The sequence below is a fragment of the Macrotis lagotis genome, chromosome 5, assembly GCF_037893015.1.
Source record: "Macrotis lagotis isolate mMagLag1 chromosome 5, bilby.v1.9.chrom.fasta, whole genome shotgun sequence".
In the NCBI taxonomy this organism is placed as follows: Eukaryota; Metazoa; Chordata; class Mammalia; order Peramelemorphia; family Peramelidae; genus Macrotis; species Macrotis lagotis.
The window spans coordinates 244,553,670-244,569,253 of NC_133662.1; the positions used below are offsets into that span (position 1 = coordinate 244,553,670).

At 43.2% G+C, this 15,584-nt stretch overlaps 1 protein-coding gene across 2 annotated transcripts in view; it reads left to right on the forward strand.

The window, feature by feature from the left end:
* RAP1GAP2 (RAP1 GTPase activating protein 2) overlaps window positions 1-15,584 on the forward strand; it is a 271,689-nt gene that overhangs the window by 7,877 nt on the left and 248,228 nt on the right. Inside the window, exon 1 of one of the 2 annotated variants that reach the window (XM_074189229.1) lies at window positions 2,135-2,158. The exons of the other annotated variant lie outside the window; for it this stretch is intronic. The gene's annotated coding sequence lies outside the window, so the exon portion shown is untranslated. Of the gene's footprint in view, window positions 1-2,134; window positions 2,159-15,584 lie in introns of those variants that run through there. 2 annotated transcript variants of the gene reach the window in all.

Genomic DNA, 15,584 nt, shown 5'->3' on the forward strand with positions numbered 1-15,584 from the left:
TCTGTGTCAGCATGTGTCTCTGTGTGTGTCTGTGACCATCTCTGTGTCTTTGTGTGTATGTATGTCTCTATGTGCATGTATATATGTGTCTATGTGTATCAGCATGTATCTCTGTGTGTCTCTGTATGTGTGTGTGTCTGTCTGTGCCAGTGTGTATCTCTCTGAGTCTGGGTCTGTGTCTGTCTTTATGTCTGTTTGTGTGTGTATGTGTGTGGGTAACTGTGTGGGTTTGTCTGTGTCAATTTGTGTCTGTGCGGATACATACGTGCAGATCTGTGTCTTTGTGAGTGTTTGGGTGAGTGTTGCTGAAAATTCATGCCAGTCATGAAGGGCACAGCTGCCACACCTAAAAGCCAGGACAAGGCCCTGGAATTACATAGGCAAGACATAAGCACTGTTCTGCTCACCAGAACACACTGTGATTTGACTTCTCACAAAATAGATATACTTGTCTATGGAGAGCAGAGTGTTCTGGAGTCCAGAATTTGTGCTTTTCTACAAAATAATATTAAAAGTGTCTTCTTCTTCATCCTTCCCCCTGCCCCCATCATTTCCAGGTGAGCCCCCTAGGAAGCTGTCCAGTTTATCTGCCCTTGGTTCCTACTCTGCACCTGTGTCTTTAGAGATGGGGGGGGGCAGTTCTTCCAGGTAGAGGGGCAGCTAAACTGGTTAGGAATAAGGTAGACAAAAGGAAGGAAAAAACCCTGTATTTGGCTAAGTTGGCACGTGAGAGCTGGTTTTCTCACTGTTCAGGCTTATTTGTTCATACATGTAGCATGTCCTTGTGTTTCTCTGCGGGTGAGTGTCTGACTCAGAGATAGGTCAAACCCTTCCCTGCTGGGATTCTGTCTCCCAGTCCTCCTCCTCCTTCACCCCCCTCAGTTTCAGCTCCTGTCATTGCTTTTGAGCTTCATTCCCTCCCTATTCAGCCTCCCCTCTTTTGATCCCCTCCTTCTCAATTCAGGCCTCCCTCCCCATCTCCATGCATCACCTAAAGCCTCGGCAGCTGTTTCCTTGCCTGGAAATTGTTTGGTTGGACGGCTGCTTCTCTGACCTGAGTTGCCTTCTGGGGGTCAGGGAGGCAGACTGGTGGAGGGAAGAAGAGAAAGCAGATTCCCACACCCCTAACTGCCCACTTCAGGGGGGCAGGAGAGGACATCCCCTCAGAACTCTGCACTCCACAAAGAAGAGTGGGTGAGCAGGACCCACCAGCCCCTGCATTAGAGTAGAAGCCAAGTTAGGCATCAGAAGATGCCTCCTGATCATGGGTGGTGGCCAGAGCAGCACCTTCAAAGAGCAGTAATCTTTGCCACTCTTTATGACCGGCGTTCTTTCTGTAGTCTGTTCAGAGCTATAACTAAGATGGGGTGATCTGGGCTTTTTCCCAGGGTGCTGAAACTTAGAAGATACTTGTATACCTATAGCCAATAGAATGACACACCAGCTTGGGTAGAATGTAATCTTGAGCATAGGGACTGTTGCACTTTTGTCTCTATATAGCATGTCCCCAAAGTCTTAGTGCAGTCAGGTTTCAGCTTTAATAGAAACTTAATAAGCTCTTGTCTTATTTTTACCATATTTCTCTTCCTGGATCTCAGCTTCCTCATTTATAAAGGAACATTATTGTTAATTCACCCCACTTGGTTGCAAGGAACAAATGGGATAATGACATAAATACATGATAAATATATTTTTATTAAAAAAAAGTTAAAGCCCCAACCTAACTGCATTAAGGTTACTTAGTTTATACACATATATAGAGTCAAAAAATGAAAACACCTTTGGGAACACCCTGTGTATCCAGCAACAACAAAATTCCTCATAGGTAGTTAATAAATGCCAGAAAGTCAAAAAACATTGATTGTGTCTGCAGCAAAGGTAAAAGCACAGTCCTTGTCAAGGAATTCATATTCTACTGGGGAGAGGAAAATGCCAAGAATTGTATGTGCACAATCTAGTTAGTATGAAAGAGAGGTAATCTCTCTAAGAAGGCAGTTTGGGACAGGGGTGGGGAAATTAGGAAATGCCTCTGGGAAGGGGGAAATCTCAGCTGAGGCTTGAAGGAGGCCAGTGACGCCAGAGAGGAGGAAGAGCATTCCAGGCGACAGCCAGGACAAAGGCCTGGAGGAAGGAGATGGAATATCCAGTGCAAGGATCAGTGAGTAGACAAATGTGCTAAGTTGATTTATACTGAATTTAATAGCAAAATGATTTATTTTTTTTTATGGTTTTTGCAAGACAAATGGGGTTAAGTGGCTTGCCCAAGGCCACACAGCTAGGTAATTAGTAAGTGTCTGAGATGGGATTTGAACCCAGGTACTCCTGACTCCAGGGCCGGTGCTTTATCCACTGCACCACCTAGCCACCCCACAAAAATGATTTAAAAAAATAAGAAACTCCCAGATCTCCTACTTCAAAGATCTATCCAGTACAACTCCTCATTGCAGAGGGTGTAAGTGACTTGGTCAGACTTGTACAACTAGGAAAAACAGGATTCAAACTCAGGTCTTCCTGACTACTGTATATGCGCTGATACCACTGCGGTGAACCCTTCCTGAGCCCAGCCCTGGCTCTCTCTCTCCCCTCTGGGCAGATCCCCAGTAGTGGTGGAGGGTCACTGCCTCAATGGAACCCCTGTCTGAGATCTGAAGAGTGCTTTTTTGGGGTATTTCTCCTTTCCCTAGCCTCCCTCCTCCCCTCCTGCTGCCCACTCAACTCAATTTATGTTTTAAAGAATTGTAAATCCAAGGATCTCTTTCATCCTTCTAGCATTATCAAGTGCCATTCAGTCTTGTCCATTTTGCATGTAGAAGTCACTTATGGCCCATTGTCAGCAGGGCCTGTGGATACTTTGGAGTTGGGGCCCCCACAGGACAAGGTTGGCTTGGGTGAGGGTGTGGGCAGAAGACAAATTTTTCCTTTGTGCTTTGGGATTGATTGGCCTTCCTGGCTGACTTTCTGAGAATCACAGATGATGGAATGTCTAAGCTGTCCTAAGGGGCTCTAGAGCAGGTTATCTGAGCTGGGTGGGTGGGTGGGGAGCCTTGGAGCCTTTGGGATGGCAGAGCTCAAGGAGACCATAGAACGCCAGAATTGAGCAAGCCTTGGGCCGGAGAATAGCTGGTGAGCATGGGGAGGAGGAGGGAGGTGGGTTTGCTACCTAGAAGGTCAGCCTGGAGAGAGACCTTAGAACATGAAATGTTCAGGCAAGAAGGGGTTTTAGAACAGACTGTCAGAGCTGGGAAGAGCTTTAGAACACAGACTAGTTAGAGAGGGGAGGAGTCTTAGAGTTTCCTTGGTTTACAGAGAAGGAAACTGAGTCCCAAAGAAGGGACAGGGACTCACTGAACAATTTCCCAAAGCTTGCTGGGATGAGAACAATTGATTCCCGGGGAGTACCTGGGCTCTAACCTGGAGAGTTAACCAGCCGTAGACCTCAGACTCTCTGATCCCTTTCCTCCTCCCCCTCACCTCTTGGCTTATTATGAAGATCAAAAGAGATAATGCTTGTGAGAAAGCCCTTTGTAAGGAAGATTATCCTTAGGAGGAGGCCAGCCCCCCTCAGCTCCCTCTTTCCTGCTGCAGGAATCAGAGCTCAGGCTGGGACCCTTTCCAGGTTCCCTGATCAGGCGGGGCACCCCCCCACCCTTTCCCCAGCGGGTCAGCCCTCCTCCCCAAATACAGAAACCCAGGGCTGGAGGGAAGAGGAACCAGGAGAGGGGGAGGGGAGCTGGCTGCTGCTTCCTCCTTTCTCGCCTTAATCTAGAAACTTCCCTCCCCAGAAGCCCTCCCCTCCCCCAGAAGCCCTCCCCTCCCCAGAAGCCCTCCCCTCCAGGTTTTTCTCCTGCAGTAACTAAGATGGCCCATAGAAGGAGTCACAACCCCATCTGCCAACTGATCTGAGGAGAAACTAGGTGGGGTGGACGGGGAGTTAGGGAAGCCCACCTCACCCTACCATGCTTCCTGTTTTTCGGACACATCCCCACCCATGCAGTCTAACCCCTTCCATTTACACCAGAGCAGGGGGTTTGACTTGCTCAGTGTCACACAAGAAGGAAGGGTTAGAACCAGAATGGTGGTGGTGGTGGTGGGGGGGAAGACAATTCATCTTCTGGCTTTAAATTACCTTTGTTAGATCTCCACAATAGTAATATTCGGTTTTCTTCCATCTCTTGCTTCTCCACCTCCAGCTCTTCCCTCCTCAGACTCCCTCCGCCTTTATGTTTTTACCCTTTTGGAACAATATTGTTGTTTTTGAGTCAATTCTTTGTGACTCCATTGGAGGTTTTCTTGGCAAAGATCCTGAAGTGGTTTGCTGTTTTCTTCTCCAGCTTATTTTGTTTATGGGAAAATAAGAGAAACAGGATTAAATGACTTGTTCAGGGTCACACAATTGATAAGTGTCTTAGGTCACATTCAAACTCAGGTCTCCTGGCTCTAAGACCCAACACTATACACAGCACCCTTTGGAAGAATTATTTCTTTTTAATCCACATTCTCGTTGGGAGTTCCATGTACCAATGACATTAGAAATCACAAGTCTAACCCTCAAATTCTAATAACAACATTAATAAAAATATATTTATCATCTATTTATGTCATTATTCAATTTGCTCCTTACAACCAAGTGATTAACGATAATGTTCCTTTATAGATGAGGAAACTGAAATCCAGGAAAATAAATATGGTAAAAATAATAATATAATAATAGGTCCCATATTATATCACTTTAATGTTTACCTTATCTGAAGTATACCTTATCTGACTAATCCTCACAATAACCCTGGGAGGTAGGTGCTGTTATCATCCTCATTTTCTAGATGAGGAATTCAAGTCTTGAAAATTAAGGCAAGGTCACACAGCTAGTAAATTATCTGAGCTAGGATTTGAACCCAGATCGTCCTGATTGTCAAGTTGAGTGTTCTATTAACTGTTCTGGGGGTTATAATTAGCAGACAATAGAACCAGGCCTTGAAGCCAGTTCCAGTGTCTTTCTACATCATCTTACCTCTTAAAATTAGTCTGCTTCCTGGGTGGGCCTGGACCACCAGCTTCATGAAACTCATAGTGAGCAGTCTGTTAGCCATTCGGATTTCACTCCTGGAGAGTCGATTGGTTTGAATTAATGAGGTGATTTTAAGAGAAATACAGTTCTATTGATTTAAGTATACCATAATAAAGTGTTGCTAAGTAAGGATCCTAGAAGGTAGGCTTTAATACCGAGATATGAGTCATTTGTAATGAACACATTCATTGTTGGAATCATCGCATCTCTTGGGAATACACACACATATTTCAGAGGAAGGTCAAACCTTCCCCCCCCGCCCCGTAATTATAACTAACTCTCCCATGGCCTTTAAAGATTACAAAGCTCATGTTATTGTTTAGTCATAGATGACCCCATTTGGGGTTTTCTTGGCAAATATACTTGAGTGGTTAGCATTTCCTTCTCCAGCTTATTTGACAGCTGAGGAAACTGAGACAAACAGGGTTAAATGGCTTGCCCACTGTCACATACTAAGTGATTTGAACTCAGGTCTTTTTGACTCCAGACCAATGGTCTATCCATTGTGCCACATAGCTGTCCCAAGCATTTTATACTCATTTTTTTCCTTACAACAACCTGAGGAGGCAGTTCCAGAATCTTTAATTTCCCCTATAACTGAGAGAACAATCTACCTGTAACTTAGTGGATAAGTCTTAGAGAGCTCCTTGGATTTGGAGATCAGGGTTCAAATCCTGTCTTAGACAATTTACTAACTATGTGATCCTGGGCAAGTCAGTGAACTTTCTTCAACTCGACAATGGGGATAATATTAGAGTCTAATGAGATAAAGTATAGTGTTTTGCAAACATTAGAATTCTTCTTTACCTTAATGTCAGCTTTGATTGTCTTCCAGAGCTGAGAAGCATCCATTGACTTTCTGTTCTACCTTTGTTAAATGAGGAGTTTAGATGACTTTTTCCAGCTCTGAGACCTGGATCTATGAATTCCTATGTTATCTCTCTTTTGGCTTCATTTGCCCATAAGGAAGCAGGTCCAGACTAGTGAGGTGACTTGTTGGTCGTCAGACTTTGAGGTAGTGGCCAAACTGAGATGAGACTCTAGATCTGAGAGGCAAGAAGTGCCTCTGAATGCCTCAACTGTCTTCACTGGCCCTTTGACTCTTGGGGGAGGAGGTCTGGCAATGAATGATTCATCGCCTATCTCCAGGGCATCTGTTTCCTGGGTTTCCTGTAACTGGTCTAGGGTGATGAGTTTTTGATGGGGGGATGGAGCAACTTTTTAGTTCATCCTCCCAAGTGAGGGACTGAAAGACAAAGAGGGCTTACAAAAGGGTCTTTGACTCTCTGGCCTTCTCTGATCTCCCAGATCCAGGCATGGTGGTATCAGACTAGAGCTCTTGGGGGGAAACAGGAGTCTTGTGATAGGGAGAGCCAATGGGGGCCCATCCTAGGAGCTCCTGTTTGTTCTCTGAAGCTTGAGGGTGGGTGTGGGAAGGGGAGGCATGTTACAGCTTGTCCTCCATGGCAGAAGGAGCTGCCCATAAACCTTTGGGAAGGATCTTAAGACATGGATTCCAAACCCTAGGTTTGACACAAATTAATACTTTCAATCCCTTAGTCTACAGGCATTTTTTAAAATCTGTGTATCAGTGCAAAGTGCTGGAAGCAATTCCCTGTCCTCAAGAAGAAGCTTTTATCTAAAGGAGAGATAAAATGTCACACATCAATAATATATATATACCTCACATATATGTATAGAGCTGCACATACATATATGTACACAGCACATATGTGTGTTGTTCGGTCATGTCCAACTCTTCATGACTCTATGGACTATAGTACACTAAGTCCATCCGTGAAGTTTTCTTGGCCATTTCCTTCTCCAGCTCATTTTCAGATAAAGAAACTGAGGAACCAGAGTTAAGTAACTTGACAAGTTAGTGCTAGTAAGTGTCTGAGGCTGGATTTGAACTCAGGTCTTTCTGACTCCTGATCTAGTGCCCTATCCACCACCTCCTCTACACATACACACACACACACACACACACACACACACACACACACAATACTACATACACATACTTTTATTATACACATATGTACCCACGTGTGCAATCTTTATTCATTAATAGATGAATATTCTAGTGAATGTTTAGCAACTGGTTACCCAAAGCAACAACAATAAGGTACCCATGGATACAGTCTTAAATTTAATCTACATTAAAAATGTATCTGGGGGCAGCTAGGTGGCGTAGTGGATAAAGCACCGGCCCTGAAGTCAGGAGTGCCTGGGTTCAAATCCAGTCTCAGACACTTAATAATTACCTAGCTACGTGGCCTTGGGCAAGCCACTTAACCCTGTTTGCCTTGCAAAAAAAAAAAACCAAAAAAAAATATCTGAAAAAAAGTGCATCTGCATTTTCTTAAGTCTAGACAATCAACAAAATAATAAACCAACCTTTGGTGTATATTGGTTTCTGATTTCTGAGATATAAATGCGTACGCTGAAAATTTAACCGTTGGCTCTTAGGAGTTGGCATGGGCTGCCTCCAGCACACTCATGCAATAATATTTGTACCAAAAAAAAGGCAATCTTGGGAAGATGTACTCTGGTAGCTGGCAGTGGGTAGGTCAGGAATGGCCTCCTATAGAAGTTAACTCAAGAATACAACCATTAGCTCAAACTTAGAATGTCTTTTTTCGTTTGATCATATTTTGACCTGGGTAAATCTCTAAGAAAGATTTCCCACACTGGTTGGTTTCTGGAAAAGGAAGTAGAAAAGGGGAAAAACCTTGGTTCTAATACAATGATTAGTTATTATATATGAGAGAAATATTAATTTCTCTCATATATATATATATATCTATATATAGTACAACAGAAAATAAAAGTTGTACATGAATATCTTCTAGTTCAGCCTTCCAAAGGGGTCATCCACTGTAATATAGAATAATGAGAGGAAGAAACTCCAACCCAGGTTGGGAAATTTAGATAATGCATCAACTGATCTAGAAAGTATATGCATTATTCCTCACCTGTAGTCTCACTTTTTGAAAGCAGCAAGGGAAGGGTGGTTTCTCATATTTTCTTTGTTTCCCAACTTGTTTGAGCCTTACTATCTTCATCTGTGTACTTCGATACCTTGACGAAGTTGTGATCTCCCTCCATCGATCATAACCCTTACATATTTTCCTATCCTGTGCAACACTTGTCCATCTCTGATCGCAGACTCTGTGTAGGGAGCCTGACCATGCTGGGGGGGGGGGGGTTGTTTTCAAAGTTTCTAAGAGACTCTATGTGGTAGATGAAGAAATGGTCTGCTACTCAAGAACTGAATTGGACACACAAACTATGACCCTGGGCCCTGGGCAAGTCACTTAATCTCTCTAAGACTAAATTGCAGAGAAAATATTGACCTGCATTAAAAAAGGGAGTTTCCTCACTCATAAGTTCCCTGTCCCTGTCTCTCTGCTTAGTTCTCTTGACGTTGCCCAGCTTCCATTGTACCATGTGGACCATTTATCAGTTACTAGTACTGGTAGCCTTCTCTATGTGTCTGCTGGCCCACCTTTTCTGTTTCGTATCTTTCTGATGACATTTCTTGTGTAATTTTTCTTCATTAAGCTATTGCAGTCAGTTCATGCCCACCATGCTTCGTTTTTGTTGACCTTCAAATTTCATTCTTTGGAAACTGTGGCATTCCTTGACTCTCAGGCAAATGATATCACGAGAAGGTTCTTTTCTTTGTTTTTTTAAGACTGACTTTTTTTTTTTTTAAGAGAGAAGCTTAGGGGGCAGCTAGGTGGCGTAGTGGATAAAGCACCGGCCTTGGAGTCAGGAGTACCTGGGTTCAAATCTGGTCTCAGACAATTATGGGCAAGCCACTTAACCCCTTGCCTTGCAAAAAAAAAAAATCTTAAAAAAAAAAGAGAGAAGCTTAGGAGTCATAAAAAAACGGGACATAATTTCTCAAAGGTCCTCTTGCCTGTCTCTTCCTTCTGTTCTGTGCCTCCATTATTGTCTATCTGATGTGTCTGACCAAGATACATAGATTGTTGGACAAGCTCTATGAAATGTTCTTGCCAATTCACATCATAATCTGGACAAAAAAGTATTTTTTATCTGCTTTGTTTTTAATGTGTGGAGAATTAGGTCAAAGTATTGGAAAATAACGGAACTCACAGAGGTAGTACTGTAATGTCCTGGGACTGGGTATAATATCCAATGTAGGCTACCAGTAGGAATACCTGGAAGACCTTGTAGTCTTCAGTGTGGACTCTGTGTTGGGCAAACATTATGCTTTGACATGATAGTGGTAAACATCTTTTTTGTTACCTTCCTTGATGTTAATAATCAGAGAGCCATAGAACACAATTCTTTCTCTTGCTACAACTTTCAGAGTTTCTTTTTGAGTCTGACCTTGATTTTGAAGACTCTTTGAGAGGGACTTCTTTTAAGAAGAACCTAATACTCTTTTTGTGCCAAATCATTGCTTTCTCACAGTCAGCAAACAGTGAATACAGTAGAATTTTGACTTCTGTATATCTATGACCTATAACTCTATAACTCTAAAATACCGTTTGTTAAAAATCTTCCCATTTCCTTCTCATACCTTTCACAAAATGTCCTCAGAGCATATGTAGATTATTCTCATGATAATTTTATAAAGATAGGGAAGTAAGCAGATGGGTTGGTAGTTATTAATATTCCCTGTCTCCTTTTTGAGAATAATATTAAAGTAATATTAATAACCTCTGTTTGGGGTAAAATTTATATTAAATATTAAAGGATAGATTTTTCCCAAGGTTTTCTCTTCATTTGGTTAAGTAGAAAATTAGGATCTCATTATCATCACAATAATTTCATTTTCTGCAGACAAATCTCATTTAGAAGGAAGGAAATAAGCATTATTCAGCACCTATTATGTCAGACACTATTCTAAGTTTTATAGGTATTATTTCATTTGATCCTCACAACAATTCTGAGACATAGTGCTATTATTATCCCCATTTTACAGTTGAGATATCTGAGGTGCAGAGACAATAAGAAACTTATCCTGGGTAACAGATTTGAGGACAGATTTGAACTCAGGTCTCTGTCTCCAGGCCCATAACTTTATGTACTGTGGTGCCCATCTAACTACAGCTAAGCAGACTCTGAGTGTAGCCGACGTAATCCATTGGCTTTTTTTTAATTTCTTTATCACCATTTCTACTTTCTCATTAAATATCTTGGGGGTTTGTGTGGTTGAACCCCAATGTGGAAATTCCATTTTATTTGACAGAGAAGAGTTTATTGTAGGAAAATTTTTTTTTTATAATTCCTTGTATGTTTACAGATCCTTCCCATTTTTCTTCTGGTCTAATAAATATATCATAGAAACACACTTGAGTTCTAACTATGATCCACCTTCCAAGTTCATTCGTAAATGCCTTCAGGATGGTTTTGCTTATTTGGATCTCTTGTCATGCTTTTTGTATACTTTCCCCTAATTTTTTTCTTTTTTGTTGAATAATACTGTTCATGATTTTCCAACATCATCCGCTGTAAGACTTTACCAATTAGTTTTTATTTGAAACTGGCATTGTCCTAGCATGCCTTACTCTGCTATTCAATGAGATCAAACATTTTCTGGTTGAACTAGTTTTTTGGTCTTCTGGTTATGATGATTGATTTACATTTGTTAAAACTTCTCCAGGAAATGGTAATAGGCTGTGTTGATGTCTGTTCCTTTATCTGTTTTCCATTTTTTCAACATAAACAACTTGTTAAAATAGGTCAGGTTGGCGTTATTTTAGTGGTAACTCATTATAATTATAGTTCTACTGGATCAGTCAGTCATTTATTCAACCAGCCCATTATTAAGTGCTTACCATATACCAGGCAATATGGTACACACAAACACGTACACATACAGTAAAATCATAGTCCCCTGCTATTAAAGATCTCATAGGGGGAGTGGGGGAGAACACATATAAACAACATGTAAATAAATTGGGGCTAATCTCAGAAAGAAAGCACTAAGATTATGGAGAAAGTGAATGGTTTCTTGTCTAGACTTGAAGGAAGCCAGGGAGTGAGATGAGGAAGGAAAACATTCCTGGCTTGGGGACCAGCCAGAGAAAATGCTCTGAGTCAGGACATAGAGAGTCTTAAGTGAGATCAGTGTCACTGTTTGCAGAATATATGAGGGAAAAGAAAGGTAAGACCGCTAGAGGCACTGTAGTGTACTAAGTCTCTGTCCAGAATCATCCAGAAGACTCATCTTCCTGAGTTCAAATCCAGCCTCAGACATATACTAGTCATGTGACCCTGGGCAAATCACTTCACCCTGTTTATCTCAGTTTCATTATTTGTAAAAATGAACTGGAGAAGGAAATGGCAAAGCACCCTAGTATCTTTGACAAGAAGACCCTTTAGGTCTCTAAGAGTGGGGCATGATTGAAACAACTGAATGGCAACCTCTGAACCATAGGCTAGATACTCTATCCATTGTGCCACCTATGATGAAGTCTAAAGCTCAGAGGAAATATTCCCCAGAGCCTCAGCTCAACTCCTTTTTCTGCTGCTGCTTCTGCTCAGGTAGCTGTTTAATTGATTTTAGCATCTGTTCTTTCTTTCCCTTCTTATTAACATTTTCCTCACCCTCCAGGAAACATGAGTATGTTTGTAGGATTTATTTACAAGGAAGGGATCAGTGGAGTATGATAGAGGGAGGGCTGTCCTTGGGGGAAGATGACCCTGAGGTCAAGTGTAGCCTCTGACCCATCCTGAAGGCATGGCCCTGTGCGCTAGATACTTCTCTAAGACCCTAATTTAGTGTGTTGTTGCTGGTCTACAATAGGAAGAGTTTTGTCATCAGGAAACTAAAAACTAAATTAAATTTAAAAAATTTTCTAAGCACGCAAAAATTAATATAGAAATTAAAAGCTTGGGATTCTGTTCCTCCTGTGGTCACTGTGAGCAGGGTATGCCTAGAAAGAGAACTCACTTGTGAAGTGGGTTGGGCTGGCTTAGGTGGGAGATTCTGCCCAGCTCTAAATCTATTCTCTATCATATGTCATCTGGTGAAGGAAAGAGATGGAAGGTTGTACCTTGCTTAGCCAAGTGGGGAAGACAGAATGTTGTATTTCCCAGGGGCCCAATCGAGATAGGGCCCCTGGGACTGCTTAGCTCATGATGTGGCTTCCAGAGACCTGAAGCTTATAACTCACTTCCTAAAACTTTAGCCAATCCCTCCCTAAGGACCAGCCTCCAAGTGGTCAAGTAGAAATGACGTCAAAAGAAAAACCAGAAATCCAGCCCCAGCCACTTTGGAGAGGAAGACTGCAGAGAGACAGTGAGACTGGGCTGACAGGATGAAGGGTCCACAGGGATCTATCTACTCAAGAGCTATCTGATGTCATTGGTGCCTATCACGCTACTGGGCTTCTCCTCCTCCTCCTCCTCCTCCTCCTCCTCTTTTCTTCTTCTTCTCTCTCTCTCTGTCTCTCTCTGACTCTGTCTCCCTGTCTCTCTGTCTCTCTCCCCCTAACTTTCTTTCTCACATACACACAGATGTGTCTACAGAGGGAGGGACTCACATGACTTACCTTGGCTGACACACTCAGAATCACATGCATGGTGATTCAGTGACAAGATCATTTGCATTCATCTTACTCCAAATTTTTTTAACCCACGCTAATTGTCACACACATACACATATGTGTAACTCACACATGGACATGTATTCACCCCCCCCACACACACACCTCTGCAGTCTCATTGCCATTTGCATGACTTGGAGTATAAATATGGAATATCCTTTGACTGGCAGCTGGAGGTGCTAAGCATCCTCTGGTGACAAGGAAAGATGTTGGTGAGGGACGCAGTAGCTGGGCACAGGTTATGAATCTCCTACTCCAGTCCCCAAAATGACCCAATCCTGTGATAAGATCTTAGCATCAGTTTAGGAGCTTGGCCAGCTCATAGAAGGCAGCTAGTCCCCATCCCCATTTTACAGTGAGAAAACTGAGGTTGAGAAGGGGAGAGTGATTTGCCCTAAGTCCCAATGATTTAAGTTTCAGAAAGGCAATCTCCCCATCATTCCTCAAATCAGAGCACTTTATATTCCATGGAGAGGTCACATCTTAACTTTGGAAACTGAGGTCAACCCGTCTACTTTAGGCCTGCCTGCTGGGGGAATGGGCAAGGTAGGCAAACCATGCCACCAGGGGGCAAAAATAGCCTTATGATTTGTCTCCTCCCACTCCCCACCATGCTGGTTCTGTCTTGCAGCCCTGCCTTCCCGTGAGGGTTGCACCCAGAACAGCCACAAACCGGAAACCCAGGGGAAGGGGCGGGGGGAACTAGGGGCCCTGGAAGGACCAGGGCATCTACAGCGGGGGCCCCTTTATTTCTACTTCATGGAGGTGGAGAGGGGGTTCGAGTCATAGATGGCTTGTGTTTAGGGGGAAGGAGTTCATTTCTTATATCCCTTAAGCCTCTAAAATGAAAGTTCTATGTCTAGGTCTAAATCTGTGCTCCTATGGTCTTTGAGCATCCATTGGGTGAGGGAATATGTCCCTACCCTACTTCCTGTCAGGATAACTAAATTCTGTGCCCCACATCTGGTCCCCCTTGCAGTTACTGATGTGTACTTCATCGTCCTCACTAGTAAGGCAACAGTGGCGTGAAGAAGGCGGCCCATGATTTCAGGATTGGGGGCTAAACTGAGGTCCACATTCATTCATCAAGTCTTTCCTGAAGACTTCCTATACGCTCAACCTCAAGCTAGGCCAACAGGTCACATTCTCTGGCCTCCAGGGAATAATGATCTAGTTGAGATACAATGGATTTCTTGTAGGAACTATATTACAGGTAAAAATCATTTTCCCTTGGGCCTGTCGCTTAGCCAGGCCTCTGTTTCCTCATCTGCAAAATGAGGGCATTGGACCAGACGATTTGTGAAATTCTTATAGTTCTAAATCTATACCCCTAAGACCATGTCATCCTCATCCTCAAAAATTCCCTGAGACTCCAGAATTCCCTTGTGGGACGTTTTAACATCTTTCACATTCTGGCCTTATTTCCCATTACTCCCTTTTGTCTTCTCTATGTGCCAGTCCAAACCAGTCTGGCCGTTAGGATGCTGCCTGTGACTGTATCTCTTGTCTTTGCATGGATTGTCCTCCATGAATGGAATATCTTCCTTTTTGGCCCCCACTTCTTGATATCCCCAGATCCTTCTAGACTCAACTCCACGAGGCCCTTCCTGTTCTCCCGGCCTCTGAAATTACTTTATATTAACTTTGTGTATCCTATGTGTTTTCTTTTTGTCTTTATGTTGTCTCTCCCAATAATCTGTAAACTCTTTGAAAGCAAGGCCTGCTTCTGTTTTGCCTTTGGCTCTCTAATTGGAAGCACCAAATGAGTAAATTCATGGTGAATGAATGAACCAGACAAAACAGATAGATGACTTTTATCAGAGTAGTGGTTGTTGTTTAAATATCTCACTAATATTGGGAACTTCCAGGGAGGACACTCTATCCATGCAAAGGGAGTTCTAATAGAAAAGATTTTAATAATATTTAGAGTTGAGGGAACTAAAGATCATAGATAAAGCCCTAGATTTAGAACTGGTAGGGACCTCAGAAACTATCTAGTACAATGCCTTCATTTTACAGTGAAGAAACTAAGCTCCAGAGAGTGAAGTGACATGCTCAAAGTCACAAAGCTCATAACAGGGAGGATTTGAACCCAGGTCTTCTGACTACCAAATCCAATGCTCCTCTATCTGCCCCTCTCCCATACCATGTTGCCCGGGAGGAGTCACATTTGGTACCACCACCATCCGTCTAGGCCCCCGATCCGGTGCTGTGGTGCTGGCTAGTGATGGGGCAATCAGAGAAGTCAATTCCTGGTGATGTGTAACCCTTCTAATCCCAACCCTCGACATAATGACATGGGAGCTTGACTTTGGGTACTTTATGTCTGCATGCCGGGGGCTTTGGATCTTTCCCTAGGTGGAGAGGAACAGAGTTGGCAAGAACAGTCTCTAGGTTGGCAGAGATTTTAAAGTTCATACAACCCAAGCCTCCCCCACCCCACCCCCCACCCCACCCCACCCCACCCTACCCCACCCCCTTTACCAATGAGGAAACCAAAGCTTAGATGGGGGAAGTGACTTGCCTAAGGTTTCACAGGAAATAAGTTAAGATTTAAATTCAGATCCTCAGACAAAATCTCCTTATTCGTGGGAGGGAGAGGGCACTGACCTTTTATTAAGACCCTCTATAAATCTTGTCTTGTTTGACAACCCCCCTCCCCGCCAGTGTAGGTAGGTGGTGAGTACCACTGGAGCCCCCTGGGACCTGGGAAGGGAGGTCACAGAGATCATTAGGGAGAGCCTGGATCCTTTGCCATCATCTGAGGACTCTCATTCTCTGGAAGGCTTCTGACACTCCCCAGCAGTCACTCTGCCTGGAGCCGGGGGCGCTGTCTTCTTTGTGGCAAGAGGCCCCGTGGGAATTCTCAGAAGCCTGGGTTTCAGGAAACCGACAGGGTAGCTGCAGGGCAGAGTTGGGCATCCTCAGCA